Source organism: Akebia trifoliata, unplaced genomic scaffold (genome assembly GCF_017979445.1).
Source record: "Akebia trifoliata isolate Shusen 1 unplaced genomic scaffold, ASM1797944v1 Contig00566, whole genome shotgun sequence".
NCBI lineage: Eukaryota > Viridiplantae > Streptophyta > Magnoliopsida > Ranunculales > Lardizabalaceae > Akebia > Akebia trifoliata.
This window is the reverse complement of record NW_028237104.1, coordinates 5,150-21,171: the sequence shown is the minus strand read 5'-3', so window position 1 is coordinate 21,171 and position 16,022 is coordinate 5,150. Positions and strand designations below refer to the sequence as shown.

The 16,022-nt window shown below is 34.4% G+C and overlaps 2 pseudogenes; both read right to left on the bottom strand.

Moving 5' to 3' along the window:
* Positions 1 to 2,662: 2,662 nt before the first annotated feature.
* On the bottom strand, positions 2,663 to 3,541 carry LOC147381332 (protein LYK5 pseudogene; annotated as a pseudogene).
* A 305-nt stretch (positions 3,542 to 3,846) lies between these two features.
* On the bottom strand, positions 3,847 to 4,575 carry LOC147381331 (lysM domain receptor-like kinase 4 pseudogene; annotated as a pseudogene).
* Between the last annotated feature and the right edge of the window lie 11,447 nt (positions 4,576 to 16,022).

The following is a 16,022-nucleotide window of genomic DNA, read 5'->3' as shown; positions in this document are numbered from 1 at the left end:
TATTAGAGGGTTCAAATAAAATTTACCAAACTACAGGGTCAAAGTATAATTTACCCAATTTAAATTGGGTTAGCTGGAGACCATAATCTTTGTATCTTACCAAGAATCTTGCATATAATACACCGAATAGTTTAATTTTAGTGTTTTTATATACCAACGAGACCAGTTCCAACCCGATTTTGTAATAAAATGAGTGTCATTAGTAAACTATTGGTTTTTGTGAATCTTATTTTTCTATGAAAATAAAATTGTTTTGACTAAATTGAATCATGGTGCGGCCAATTGGACGATTTTTTGATGCAACCATCGGTTCGGTTTTTTTAAATTTTGCTTGACTATAAAGATATAGGATTTTCAATTTCTTTATATTTGAATTTAGTTCAAGTACATTTACTTTATGATATTTCTTCCTTAGTATTTAATTAGATTATTAATTTTATAATAAATATTATAAATAAAATAAATTTACCAATCGAGTACCCATCAGAGACAGAATTCTTATTGGATCCTATAAATAGCTGCTTAGAACTGGACCGGAAAATGATCGGGTCCATAATGGTAGACCCAAAACGGACAAATCGATTGAGTATATCGATCAGGTAATTAGGTATACAATAATGCAGTTTTGAGGTTGTTGCTGCAAATTCAATTTATTCACCGAAAAAATAATTGAATATTGAGAGTTTCTATTGCCACAGCAACTTTTATTAACACTACCCCAAGAGTTGTGCTAATTCTTTGGTGATTTACATATGAATTGGGATGGCGTTACTAAAGTTGTTATTGGCAATAGAATCTCTCTTTGGAGATTTTCTTACCGTTGATTTTAGCTTTCTTATTATGGACGAGACGACACGTGAAACCGAGTTTTAAAACCATGTTCAAACTATGAGCAATGCAAGGGAAGAAAAGAAAATTTCTTCTGGAAATAAAGATTCCTAAACATATATTTCTTGAGTCAAACTTTCTATTACAACCCACAAATTAAACAACTTGAGGATAAGTTTTCTTCAAATTACAAGACGTATTTAGGATTATTTGCAGAAGACTTTATGTTGTGGATATGAGCGACATCGTTTCGGTACGGTGACCTTGTATTTAATATAAACTTGGGGAAATCTTCACCTTATAAGCCAGTTTTGTCAAGATTAGATAGGCCCATGGGCTTGTACATGGTGTTAGAGCGGGTAATCACATGGATGCGTGAGATAGGTTACAGGTGAGGGGGAGTGTGAGCTATAGTCCCATATCGGCTGGGTATCATGAGTCATGACCTTGGACTACATATAAACCTAAGGCAATCCTCACCTTATAAGCTAGTTTTGTGAAAATTAGTTAGGGCCATGGGCTTCTACAGTGGAATGACCAAAAGGCCAAATACATACCAAATAGGCAAAACTTCATGATCGGTTATCAAAATCAATATTACAATACAAATTCAAAAAAGAAAATGACGAGCACAACTAACAAGCAAGTTTACTCTCACGAAAAAAGGACATTTTGGGGAATCAAAATGCACTTTTTCTTTTGTTTCAAACTTTATACTTTTAGTAATATTTTTTGAGTAGTGTTGGAGTAACCGCAAGATCATACTTTGTATCACACTTTCGTGACGTGTAAATGTGTAGGAACTATACATTAGGAAAGTGTGATATGAGTTATAATCTTGAGGTCACTTCGGCATTATTCATATTTTTTTTTTTTAGTGTACTCTGAGTTATTTTAAGTCCCAATTTGTTTTAGAAGGTCATGAGTATTATTTTAAGGTCAGTCTGATCATTATGGTGTCTGAATCAATGCAATCCTCAAAGAATGTATGTAAATATAGAGTCGTGTTGGAGTGACCTCAATTCTCACTTTGCTGACATGGAAGTGTGTAACTATAGATGCTTTTAGAAATTCTTGTCGATTTAAAATTTTACTATCTTTCGTAATTTCATATTCTGGTAACTACAGTGGTAGTGTGAAATGGAATCAAATTAGAAGTCTGAAAGTCTATTTAAACTATTATGGGTGATGTTTTGTTTTATTCTTATTCAGATTATCAATAAACTTTGAATTTACTCGCTATGTGAAAATTGAAAATTTTGACGGGTCAAAGCCCAAAAATTTAGAAACCAAATTTCAACGGCCATGGCCGTTGAAAATTTTTCCCAATTTGATGGCTTAGAGCCATCAAATTTCTCCCATCCTCCATTAATTTAATGGTTTCAATCCGTTAAAAAAAAAAAAAAATTTGACAATGACAAATTTTACGTCTTGGTCTGTCGAATTTTATAAAATTCGACTGCCTTGGATTGTCAAATATAGGCTTTTTTCACATTGTGACTTACCTTGTTTTGCCTCGTATATTCAAAGTTGCCTTGTGATTTTTATTGTGGTCAAAGGGATGAAGATAGTGATCTTCTCATTTTATCAAGCTTCAACTATGTAATTTATGGGAATTAAGGTATTCGAGCCTCTTAGAGCACTTAACTAATCCTCGGGGCGTATGCAGTGTTGGGAGTTGCAACTCTCGCGTGAATTACAATTCCTCCCTTTAACTCCACCTTGCAAACATTTCCTAAGCCAAAAAAAAAAAAACACATATCTCAAGTTCACATTCTTTATAAAATTACAAAACAAATTTACATCGACTTGAATATGGACTCTATTATTTGGTTTAAATCTTTTCCAACTTTTCATGATACCTGTTACTACTTTCAACCAATTCGACATATGGGGATTCCCATTTTAGCGAATCACTATGAATTCTCACCAAAGTCGATACAACCTCATCCATGCTTGGTCTACTCATCGGATCTCGCTTCAAGCATCCCACACTTAATTTAGCTACACCCAATGCAAGGTCCATAGGGTAGTTCCCTCTGAGATTTGGATCCATAAAATCACGAAGCTTATCCTCGAATTCTTCTCCTTCCATGATTGACATTATCGTCGCTGAAAGTAACAATTTTTTCCCATCAAACTTCATAAGAGCAGCTCTTCCCGTGATCAGCTCCAACATCACAACCCCAAAAGCATATACATCGATCTTCGGTGTGGCCAACCCGATCTCTAAATACTCGGGCGCCATGTAACCTTTAGTACCAACAAGTCTTGACGACGCAGACACATCGTCGCTCCTCTCCGTCGAACTCGCTAGCCCGAAATTTGCAATCTTGGCTCTTAAATCACCATTGAGTAGAACATTGCTACTCTTAATATCCTTGTGAACATAAGCAGGTTTAGTGAAATTATGAAGATAGTGAAGACCATTAGCGACGTCTAAAGCAATTTGAATCCTTCGAGTCCAACTTGAAACGATCGGGGAACTCTTATTACTTAACCAATTCCTTAAACAACCATATTCCATGTACTCGTAAACGAGGTAGAAATACCCGTTATCTTCACAAACACCATGAAGCCCTATCAGATTGAAATGGTTGATCTTATTAAGAAATTTGACCTCTTTTGATACATCTTTACTCATCTTTTTAATGGCTACGACGATCTCCCCACTTTCCCCACTTAACACCCCACGAAACACCGAACCCTTCATCTTTGACTCAGGGCTGAAATTGTTGGTAGCAATCTTCAATTCCTCAAATTCGAATACTTTCAAGACCCGATCCGCGCTAGCGATTTTGACTAGAAAATCTTTGGGTAAAACCCATTTCTTTCTCCCCTTTGTTCTATCTAGCTTTCTTTTTTGACATAAGAAGGCAATTGTTAGAACAATACAAAGGAGGACTAGAAGAGAAGAAATGGATGCAATTCCAATACCCACATAAAGACCTTTCTTGGATTTCTTTGTTCTTGGATTGGAAACATTGGGAGGAGAAATTATTAATGGTGGAACCTGAATTATGGTTTGGGTACTTGAAGGTTCACTAGGCAAGGAATCAAAAGCGTCGTAAATGGAAAAATTGTTGGATCATATTCAGAAAACCCATTTGCTTCAAGCATGCTCGTTTGGTTTACATTAAATCTCTCACTTATACCATCAACACTGTCATTCCAAGCGATCGAGTAAGTTAACAAGTACTTCGTGCCATTAACTATTTGATTAATCGTCGGACATGCACATCTAAGTGGTACCCGTAATTCAGAACCCGGAATCAAATTGTATAGATCGTAAGGGTTCTCCTCTATTAGTGAATTGCACGAAGACAAGCCTTGATATCTTTCGTTAGCAATTGTGTAGTAATTCTCATCGATACTCATGATATAAGAGGAATTGGCTTGATAATTGTGGCCCAAACAAGAACAATTTACAGGAACAATCACTTCTTTGTATGTAGGGAAAATTGTGATCATCGAAACGTTGTTGATGCGAGCAAGCTCTAATGGGTCTGAAGAAGTAAAGTTGGAAATTGTGACGACGGAATTATAAGGAGGTTGAGATTTGAAGAGGAGAAAAGCTCGGCACGACAAGTTTTCACCATTGCAAGTGTAGAGAAAATTAGGGGAAGGACTTGTTTCATCACTGCTCGTGCAATCAAGTATTGAATTTCCTGAATAGTTTTGTTGGGCTTTGATGATTGAAATGTTAAAAGAGAAGAAAATGAAGAAAGTGAGGAGAATCTGATCCATGGGTTTGGTTTTTTTGGCAGAAATGATTAATGGGTAGATGAGAAACTTGAAGATTTTAGGATGATTTTCAAGATGGATTAGTCATTAGTCTTTGAAGAAGATTAGCGCGTTTTCGAATTTAAAATTGGACTTAACAGCTGTGTTATTGACCATATTAATGCAAAATTTTCTCCCTTATTACAAATAAAGAATCATCTATTTTTTATTTTTTTATTTAAATAAGAGACTTTCAATCTGTGTTTTGGGTGAAAACTGGGGATCAACCTAATCTTGACTAGGTCAAGCCCATAAAATTGCAATATATTAAAAAAGAATGAAGAATCTTTAGAAATTAATTAGTATTTTATGTAATAATTTAAGACTAAATTAGCTCCTGACATAAGAAACTTACCAAAATTTCAGCCCGAAATAGTAGTCGTGTTTCATGACAAAGAAACCTAATGTCTAGAAAGCAGATTATTTAAAGAGAAAAAAAAAAAAAAAATCAACTTTAAGTGAGATAAAGGGTTAAGAGTTGGGCTGTAATGGACCAGATTGCTACCAATCTAATAAGGAATTTATTAGACCCAGACCAAATCAAATGTCATTTTTGTTTTTTAAGACTGGGACTGATTCATATGAACCTTCCAATTATTATTATTTTTTATGACGGGGGTGTCCAAACTTATGTCACACTAGGGGACCGGAAGAGCCAAGGCATATGCAACACCTGCACATCACACGCACCGGGTAACTGAGGGTTTGCCCTTGCAGGTGGACTCGAGGAAATACTGCTCATACTAGGCATCGAACTCACAGCCTACAGACTCTCACCGTTTATCAGATCCAAATTGCCATTAAGCCGCCCCCTCGGGGTTAAACCTTCCAATTATTATTATTATTTTATGGATCCAAATCTATCCGAGTTAATACATCCAGGCAGCTCATCTTGGAAGAGTCAAAGTATTTAAATTGATTTAAAATTATTTGTTAATAATTATATGTATGTATATGCATTAAAACAACTATAATTATTTCTTATTATAAGATGAATTAGTAGATGCTCAGTCAAGAAATCTACGTTTTCTATAATGGTAAAAAATTTAAAGTATTAGAATAATCTTGGTTGAGTTTTCATAAACTGGATTGATAATTTTAAAATATCAGATAAGCCATCTTGTATCTCATTCAAATCACTGTGATGGTCAATTCACATCGACAATCTTGCCAGCTGATTGCCTCCGTGACTGGGATTACTTGGTCTCAAATTAGTTCTTAAACCATGATCCTAGCTTTTCTGAAATATATTATAAAAAAATATGATAAAATTTTATTAGATTTAAATAATAAAAAAATTTACCTTGAATTTATGTATTATGGTTCAAAAGGGATTTTGGTAAGTTATAGGATACTTTAGTCATTTTCATGTTAAAAAGTTGTCCTAGAGTAATTGTGCATCCCACTGAGTTGATGTGGAGGCGTGCATTGAACCGTTGATGCTCTCACTTGTATCTTGAAGAAAAGCATATGTGATTCCGTGCACACTTCCATATAAGCTTAGTGTCGAGCGTAGTGTCCTACTCAATCACTTCAGCATTTTTCTACTCTAAAACAAAGTAGCGGCCAAGGCCTCCCCCCGAAAGAGGGAGAGGTCTTGGGTTTAAACCCCTTTGTTAATCATCCAAAGGGATTTATCCCGGCTTACCTGATATGTGTGATTTGTGAGGGTATTGGATCTACTCAGGGAATTTGGACTAGATATGGTGTTCTAAGAGGCCAGTCGCTTCACCCCTATTAGTTGGGTCTTCTGGTCCAAACACCCTAGCATAAAAAAAAAAGGTAAATTATACTTTCACCCCTTATGGTTTGACGTAGTTCCAAGTCGACCCCCTAACATTTTGACAATCACACTTACCTCCCCTATAATTAACTAGTGGGTTCAATTAAGTCCCAATTTGTTTTAGAAGGCCATGATTGTCATTCTCAGTTTGTTTATACCGAGTCCACCCAAATTCCCATGAGTAGATTAAGCCATATTTGGAGTTGACTCGATGGATTTTGAAACTAAGGTTCATTAATATTTTACGTGTATTTGGAACCTAAGGTTTCAATAGCGAAACATATCAAAAGGACACAAAATTCATATACACATCATCATCAAAGCTTTAACTGAAAGGTTTGGGATCAGCTAAATGAGTCATGTTCCTCTATTAAAGCATCCAAATTTCAAAGTCATGTCTTTTGTAAGTTTTGTTATTGAAATTGCCTTTCAAATCTTCTTTTTCTATTTCTATTCTCATTTTTTAGGTCTTCTTCACACTCTTTTAAGATCATACAATTAAGTTAGGGAGGCAATGTTGAGAGAGAAAATTTGTTTTATATAGTTTAAAATTTCATATTGGGCTAATTTTTTTGAGGACGATCTCTATGATAAGGAGATTATCTTCACAAAAAATCAGCCCAATCTAAAACTTTTAACTCCATCAAAAGCGGTTTAGAATTATGAACTGACGATTTTTACCTTTAATTTGTAAGCCACTTTTGATGGGGGGAAGTTTTAGATTGAACTAATTTTTTGTGCTCACAAAAAATCTGTCAAATCCAAAACTTTTGAGTCATATAAGACAAAATTTGTCTCCCAATGCTGTCTTCCTGACGTTGTACCCCAAACACTAGCATGTGTGTGAATGTGGTAAGGTAAACATTCAAACATTTTACAACAAATGGCTTAGAAGTTTTGGAATTGGTTGATTTTTTGTGAGGATGATCTTTATGGTTGGCTCTCTTTAAGGCCTATAAACTCTTATATATATATATATATGGGTCAGGTTCAAGGGCCATGTGAGAAAACATGTAAGAAAACTTTCGGCGGTAAATAAAATTTTAAAATATGGGTTAGAAATTTTAGATCGAGCTGATTTTTTGTGAGGATGATCTCTATGATGGGAAGATCATCCAAAAAAAAAATCAGCCCAATCTGAAACTTCTAACCCCATTAAAAGTGATTTAGAATGTGGACCGTCGATTTTTTTTCAATTTTTATCACTAATTTGTAAATCACTTTTGATGGATTTAGAGGTTTCTGATTGAGCTGATTTTTTGTGAGGATGATCTTCTCATCATAGTGACCATCCTTGCAAAAAATCAGCTCAATCCAAAACCTCTAACCCTTATTTTGAAAAACGAAAGTTTTCTTACATGTTTTCTCACATGGCCCTTGAACCTGACCCTATATATATATATATATAATATATATATATATAATATATATATATATATATATATATTTCTTTTACTATTTTTATCAAGTGAGGAACTCGATGGGATTTTAAATTACCTTTATAAGGCTCAATACATCAAACAAAAGAAAGAAATGATCACATCGGTCAAGAGTCAAAAGTCAAGACTCAAAACAATAAAGAAAAAAAAAGGTTTAACTCCAAGAAAATAAAGACATATAACCAAGAAGAAAAAGACTCACACCAATAAACTGAAAAGGGTTAACTCCAACCAAGTAAAGACATAAACAAGGAGAAGAAAATGACTTGTTTAGCTTTTTAATTTAGCCCATTCTGATTTGTCTTACAATCAGGAATCAGGAATCAAGGATGTCCGTGGAATGAGTGGGCCCAGTCTAAAATGGGTTAAGCCTGGCAAATTGAAAATAGGCCCAAAATTATTTTGGATTGGGCCTGACCTGAGACAGTTATCTCCTACTTAATTGCTATCCTATTTGTGACAAAATGTAGTACATTTATTTTTGAAAGATTTCCTTGCTTTAATGTGAATACCCCTTTGTTCTCTTGCTAGTAAACATTAAACCATGTATAAAACATAAACCAACAATTTAAAAGTAAAACAAAAAACGCTTAGCCCATCCCATTTCCAAAAATTAGCTCAAATATAGTCAATTTAGAAGAAAAATAAAACATATCAAAAAATGCTCTGACTTGGCCCAGCATGTAAGATAGAGGCTGGTTGGGCTTAGTTTTCAAATCTGATTATAAATCGACCCTTTGAAGTAGCCCATTGAAGGAAAAAAAAAAAGAGTCCAGCTCTCCCACGGTTGTTCGTGAGAGAGAGAAGAACCATACGAACGAGTCTGTTATAATACGTGTTGCAACTCCAATCCCATTATTTGTTTACTTGGACAGTAAATTTGTATTAGGTCTTTGGTGAATTACAGAATTTACTGAGTTAATTATGTTTCTTTAGTGTTTAGATTTATGAAACCATTGATGGTTGAATCCTTTGAACTTTGTGCTATTGTGGTGATCTTTTTGAATATTATGTATTTCTTCGTGAAAATTTTCGATCCAAAGTGAGAAATTGTTGTTGTTTGCTAATTGTTACAGGATGCTTTCTAGGAAACATAATGAGATTGTTGTGGTAAATGGGTCACCACTCATGTTCAAAAGTGCCCTTGATTCGGAAAAGGCTGGTGAAGTTGTTCTTGGGCAGTGATTGAAGCAATACAAGTAAATTCTTCTATGTTTTTTATTGAAACTTATAGAACATTGAAAAATCACTTAGTTCAGAGTGATGATACATTATTTTAATTTTTTTTTTTCCTTTTGATTTAGAGTTGGTGGGAGAGAGATTATGATGTGGTAAGTGGGTGATGTGGAAAAAATCTCGAGATTTGCATTCATAATCTAATGGTTAGAAGACTTGTTCGCATGGTTCTCTCCCACGACCTACCATGGGAGACCCAGACTTAAAAAAAAAAAAAAAAAAACAGGTTTTGTTGGGGTTAAATGTCTTGAATCAAGGTCCCAATTGGCAATATTCATGAAATATCCAACCTTGGGGACATAGTTGGTTTCCAATTTGAAAACCTGCATATTAGGGTCGTAATCATTGTCAAAAGTGGCAAAACTCTCTCGTATGTGCATTTGTGATCATAGCAAGGAAACATAAATTTCTATCTGAAAACTAGAGAAATATTTTAGTGTGAAAAGTTGGAAATCATCGTAATCTAGTATGAGAACCAAAGAAACTACTTTGTGTAAGAGTTCCCTTTCTTTTCCTCTTGAAATCAAAACCATTGTAACCAGTCAGATGGATATGCCTCCGGAGGAGACACTCAGTGTTAGTGCCATGTTAACCAGCTTTGTACATAAGTGAGTGAACTGTGTCAGCTTTATACATATTTCGTCCAACCTGAAACCAAAATTCAGAGAGAAGTAAAGACCATGAAAGAAATAATTGTGTCAGCCTAGTCCATCAACAGAGGTTTAAGTGGAGAAATCCTTCTCTCCCTTGCCAAAAGTGTGCTAATATATATTTTTAAAAGAATAATGCTGAAGTGACCTAAAGATTGGACCTCACATCACAAACCCTGACGTCAAAGTGCATGGGAACAGTGAAAAAACATCTATGGTTCCTATCCACTTTCTTGTCAAGATGTGCGAAATGAGGTTCAATCTTGAGGTCACTCTAACACGGCTCTTTTTAAAAATCTATGCAAAAGCCCTAAAGGTCTAATAAATTACACCAAGAATGGCACCATGCATTATTCATACAAAGTAATGACAAATCCAACATAATATGCTTAAAATGGAAAAAGAATCGGCACATTATTAGCTTCCAAAACACATTTGAGCTATAAAATGAAAGCTTTAGCATGGTAGCTTTCTTGGATCAAGCTGATACATCAAACTAAGTTAGATATGTTCTATTAGAAAAATCAAATCATTTGAATCCCACATCTAAGAATAGTCTGTTGTTGAATCACATACTTTTATGTGTGTATGTATGCTATTTGAAGTCGAAAAAATTATCACATACTATAAGATATGAACCCGACAAATCTGGGTAGAGAAGGAAAACAACTAAGAAGATACCATGATAAGTAAGAGATGTTAGAAAAATAGAAGTTGAAAATAAAGAAGAAAATTACTTTGAGACACGTAGTAATCTACGTTGTCTTATAGACAACAGATGCCCCCACTCTAATTGAGCACGAAGATGCAGATGGCTTGTTGGCGAACTTGTCTTCAGGATACAATAATAAAGTCCAATTTTATCATAACTGTATATTTTTTCAAAATTTATACTATTTTGAGAAAATTTATCACACAGAATCTCGAATACACGAATGCCTTTTTGTAGAAAGTTAGAATTATTTTTTTAACTGAATTAATCTCTATAAATAGAAAACAATTTTAAAAGTCACTTCCATTCGTAAATAGATTAAGAAACTCAATAGGTAAGAAACTCATTGAAACCATTAGACACTTATTCAGATCAAAGAGTCCGTTAGGCACCTTGTGAGCCCATTAAACACCTTTCGGGTTGGTTTTGAAGCTTATCCAAATTTGGAAGGTCCTCTTTTTTAATTTCTCTCTCTTTCTTTCTTTTTCTTTTTTTCTTATATATATATATAGGGTAGCGTTATTTGGCCAACAGTTTGGCAAACACATTTTTCAAAACATGGGTTAGAGGTCTTGGAATAGGCTGATTTTTGGTGAGGATGATCTCTACGGTGAGGAGATCATTATCACCAAAAATCAGCCCATTCCAAAACTTCTAACCACATAAAAAATGGTTTACAAAAAATGGGCGGTTCACGATTTTTCAACTTATAAACTGGGGCTAGAAGTTTTGGAATGAGCTGATTTTTGGTGAGGATGATCTTCTCACCGTAGAGATCATCCTCACCAAAAATCAAGCCATTCCAAGACCTCTAACCCATGTTTTGAAAAAGTGTTTGCCAAACTGTTGGCCACGGAACGGGACCCATATATATATATATATATATATATATATATATATATATATATAAAAGAAAGGAAGAAAAATCTTATTCTCAACTCTTTCTTCATTCCAAAGACTCTCTCCTTGAGAGCTCCTAATGGCTTTTAGATATATGAAAATTTTAATAATTCTTTTTTATTTTAAATATATATATTTAAAATAAAAAAGAATTATTAAATTTTTCATGTAGCTAAAAGTCATTAGAAACTCTCAAGGAAAGAGTCTTTGGAATGAAGAAAGAGTTGAGAATAAGATCTTACTTATAGGTTTAAAAATCCCTCCAAAAAGTTTAGAAAACGATGTGGGATTTACAAATTATTTGAAAAAATAGCTAAAAAATACTTTTACAATCTTCAATCCATGTGAAAAGACATCAACCAATAGAAATAATCTAAATAAAAAAATGCTTACTTTTACTTTAACAAAAAAGTATACCAATCATAAAATAACTTTTAAATATTATTTTAAAACAAACTAAATTAGTTTTATTTGAGTCAATTCTAAATAAATATTAATCAACATTTATTTCAAAAAGAGACTGTCTTAAATCACTTATTAGTTTTTTAAATTACTTGAAATCTTCTTTCTAGGAAGATTCTACTTCCTGACTTGATGAATTTTTTACATATTTACGTTGATCAGCAACATTTAAGATTGTCTTAAATCCAAATTTTTACAGAAAACATAAAGCCATAATCAGAAAAGCAATCATTTTTAAACAACTCTTAATAGTAATTCTCTATGTTACTAAACTGTTGCCCCCCTCTGACATACTCCTCCTCTACTCTCCTAACGTGGCATGTGCATACAACCGTAGATTTTTTCTCGGGATACACAATCGCACATGCCACGTCAAGAGAGTAGAGGGGGAGTCAGAAAACTACGACTTTAAAAGTAATATCTACAATCAAAACTAGTTCAAGTGAGTCAACTAGATGGAATTTTGGGTTACCTCAATAAGGTTCAATACATCAAACAAAAGAAAGAAATGATCACATTGGTCAAGAGTCAAGAGTCCAAACATTAAACAATAAAGACATTTAAACAAGAAGAAAAAGACTCTCACCAATAAAGTGAAAAAAGGTTGACTCCAACAAAATAAAGACATAAACAAGGAGAAGAAAAAGACTTGTTTAGTTGTTTTATTTCATCCATGCTGATTTGTTTTACAATTAGGAATGTCAATGCAATGTGTGGGCCCAGCCCAAAATAGGTCAAGCCTGAAAATTTTAAAATAGGCCTGAAATTAATTTGGGTAAGGCCTTATCTTCACCACCGTCATCCCTTCATAAAAGGCTTGAATGCCGAAAAAGACTTAGCCCAGCCCATATACACAAATTGGCCCAAATATAGTCAATTTAAAATCAAAATAATTATACATATAAAGCTATGACTTGACCCAACATGAAATTAATAGGATTGTAATAATTCTCAAAAGTGGTGGAACTCACTCAGGCATCCGTAAATAAAATTGTATGTTTTTTTTTTTTTTTTTTCAATTTAATGTTTTTCTTGACATTTATCATGAGAACTAGAGAACTGAGATCAGGTTTCTGAAGCATTTATATAGATTTCTTAGGGATCCATTTCTTGGGGAAAAAAAAAAAAAAAAAGATACCAATCGAGATTTCGAACGAGTAGCAATCGAGATTCTCAATGTGGCAGCAACTTCAAACCTCTTTTAGAAAACTAGAAAAATAAAATAAATAAGAAAATTCATTTTTCTTTAACAAAGATAAACATATACATTTTATTTCAAATGCTAATTAATTTTGCAGCTTTAGTAGGTCGGGATAGGGATGTCAATGAGCAGGTTCAGGTTGGGCTTGGTTAAACCATAAAGAGGTGGTCGGGCTCGACCTAGATTGGCTCTATACCATTGCCGGGCCTAAGTCAACTAGACCCTAACCTGGCCCTAACGGTTCGGGCTAAATAAAAATGATTAAAATTCAAAATTTCTAATGAAAAAAATTAAAATTTTATGTGGCTAATGCTCTATTAACCTATAAAGGTTATAGATGAAAATTAAATGGTAATTTGACAATATATTTTACTTTTACTAAAATAATATTCATCTAATTAAATATATTATGAATAATTCTATAAGATTTAGTACAGACTAGGTTGGGCCGGGTTGGGCACTACAAAGCCCTAACCCAACCTGGATTTGACGGGTCGAAAATATATAATGAACCCGGCTCTACCTTTGCAAGCTGAACATGATGGCCCTAACCATTATTTTCTCGGATGGGCTAGAGACCTGTAGGTTGCGAGGTACAAATAAGCCTAAAGAATACATACACACACAATGAGCACAATCACGTACAAGAGGTAACGATGGACAAATTCCTTAATCGTAATATTTATTAATGTTTTTAAGGCAATGCGTGCTCTTGCTCAACAGATCAAGCAATTAATGCTCGGTCATAAGCATAGTTTGGATCCCACCTCTTCTACTGCGGATCATCTCTTCTCATATTGACCCTTCATTCCAATGGTTCTATTCTAGTCCCCTCCTCCTGAGGGAGCCGAGGGCCTGGGCCGAACAAGGAGGAACAAGTGGGTCGTTCCCGGCGCTTCATTCGGTGGTCGGGTTCATTGAGTTAGCATTTATCTATCCGTGACTCCGATCCATTGGGTTGAAGGCACATGATCGATCGGGAAGGCTATCGATAGGGGGAGGTGGAACGCTCGATTGATTGATAACACGGGTGGGATTGATGAACGTTCTCCTTATAAGTTTCTGCGCCTCTCTACTCATTGCCAATTGGTTTTGAGTTGGACCCCCAAATTTATCATAGTATCAGAATGGGCCTTTCTCTTCTCCACGTCATCCAGTTCATAACTCCACGTGCTTTGGCCCAGTCCTGCCCACACGTGCCGAGACGTGTTGAGTTGGACCACCAAATTTATCAAATAAAAAATTAAGCACAATCATACCAATCCAACATGTGGGCTAGGCTCGATACAAAAGTCAAATAAAAGTTCCACATAATACACATATGTACATTAGTACCCTCAGCGTGCTGGTGGGGGTAGACAACCAAGTCCTAAACTTGGTGCCACACCCTATTTACATGACCTTTACAGTTGGCTAGTGTGTGGTGGGCATGGAGGTTTGAGCATAAGTTGACTAGGCAACATGGGCATAGATAACCTTGGTTTCTTGGTGGTGAATAAACTGGGCATATGGATGATATGTGCATATATAGTGTCAACATGGGGAATAATTTGGCAATTGAAAGCTTCGAAAAAGGCCGTCAACGGTAGATAAAGTTGGGAAAACATCGGAAAAAGAAATTAAAAGTAATTTTTTTTTAAGTATAAAAATGTTAAATATATATGTATTTCATATATTAAATGATAAATCATGATTAATTGTGATTTTTTGAAAAACAAAATCGTGATTTAATCGAAAACTATTAAAATTATGATATAATTACGATTTTTTTTATCACACTATGGATACAAGCACAAAAGTGAAGTTCTAACTACTCACCTTTTTCAATTGAAGCAACAACTCCACCCAATATGGGAATAAGGAATAGGATTTTAGGAGTTGTTATTATTCCTTATAATTTGTGATCCAAACGGGCGAAAAAGGGTTGAGTCACAGAAATTTGCAACTCCACCTTCCAAACACACTCATCGTCATCATTGGTAGAGTTTGTTGAACTCAACTACTACTCTTATCAACCCTTTGTAGGTTTGGTTGTTGGTTGGGCTTTCACAACAAAAAAATATCGAAAATCGAATTCTATAATCTGATCCCTACTAATTAATCCCAATTATGAAAATGGGATATATAATCCTAGAACTATGATAATCAGTTCTAATTTGCGTTGGTTGATCAACTTGATCATGTAAACATTAACAACCCTACATTTCAATTTCTTAGTGAACTATGACCTCAACCCACTCTCTTTTTTTTTTCGTCAAAAAAGTTACTAAAGTAGTTGAACCATCTATACTTTTTTATCATTAATGTCACAAAGCAATTCTTCTTCCTTTATGCATTTTTCTTGATATCTCAGAACTTTACTTAACTTTTAGGAGTCCTACAAAATTAATATCTAGATGAGAGGCACTTAATAAGATTAATAACAAGTATCACTTAAGAAACATATTACAAGAAAGCTGCATAAATAAATTTATAACCCAAAAATAAAAGTGACTAATTAACGAAACCAATCTCGCTTTCACAACGAACAAAAACACTGATTTATCTCTCAATCAAATCAAATCAAGCCACATAAACATGGACAAACATTTATTGACAAAGTTTATTCAAAACTCAAAAAGGAAATTTTTAATCACCACTGGTCTGGCCTACTTGTTTTAGTATTTGAATCGATTGGAACAAGTTCGATCTGTAAAAAAGGCCATTCATTTCTCTATGTATGTGTATGTAAAAAAGGCTCTATATTGAGAGCGAAATCGTATTGAAATTGAACTATGTTACGATTGGAAGCGAAACACAGGATTTCAAGGCAGAAATGGCACAAACATACGCACTAATTATTGTGCCATCATCTTGTGAAACTCATCGAAATCAAGGATCCCATTATCATCAAGATCAAAAACCTTTATTATGGCCACACACTCTTCATAAGATTTTGTATCTCCAAGGCGATTCAACATTCGTTGCAAACTCTTGGGTGTTATACATCCCGATCCCTTCTCAACCTCGTACATCTCGAAGGCCCTTC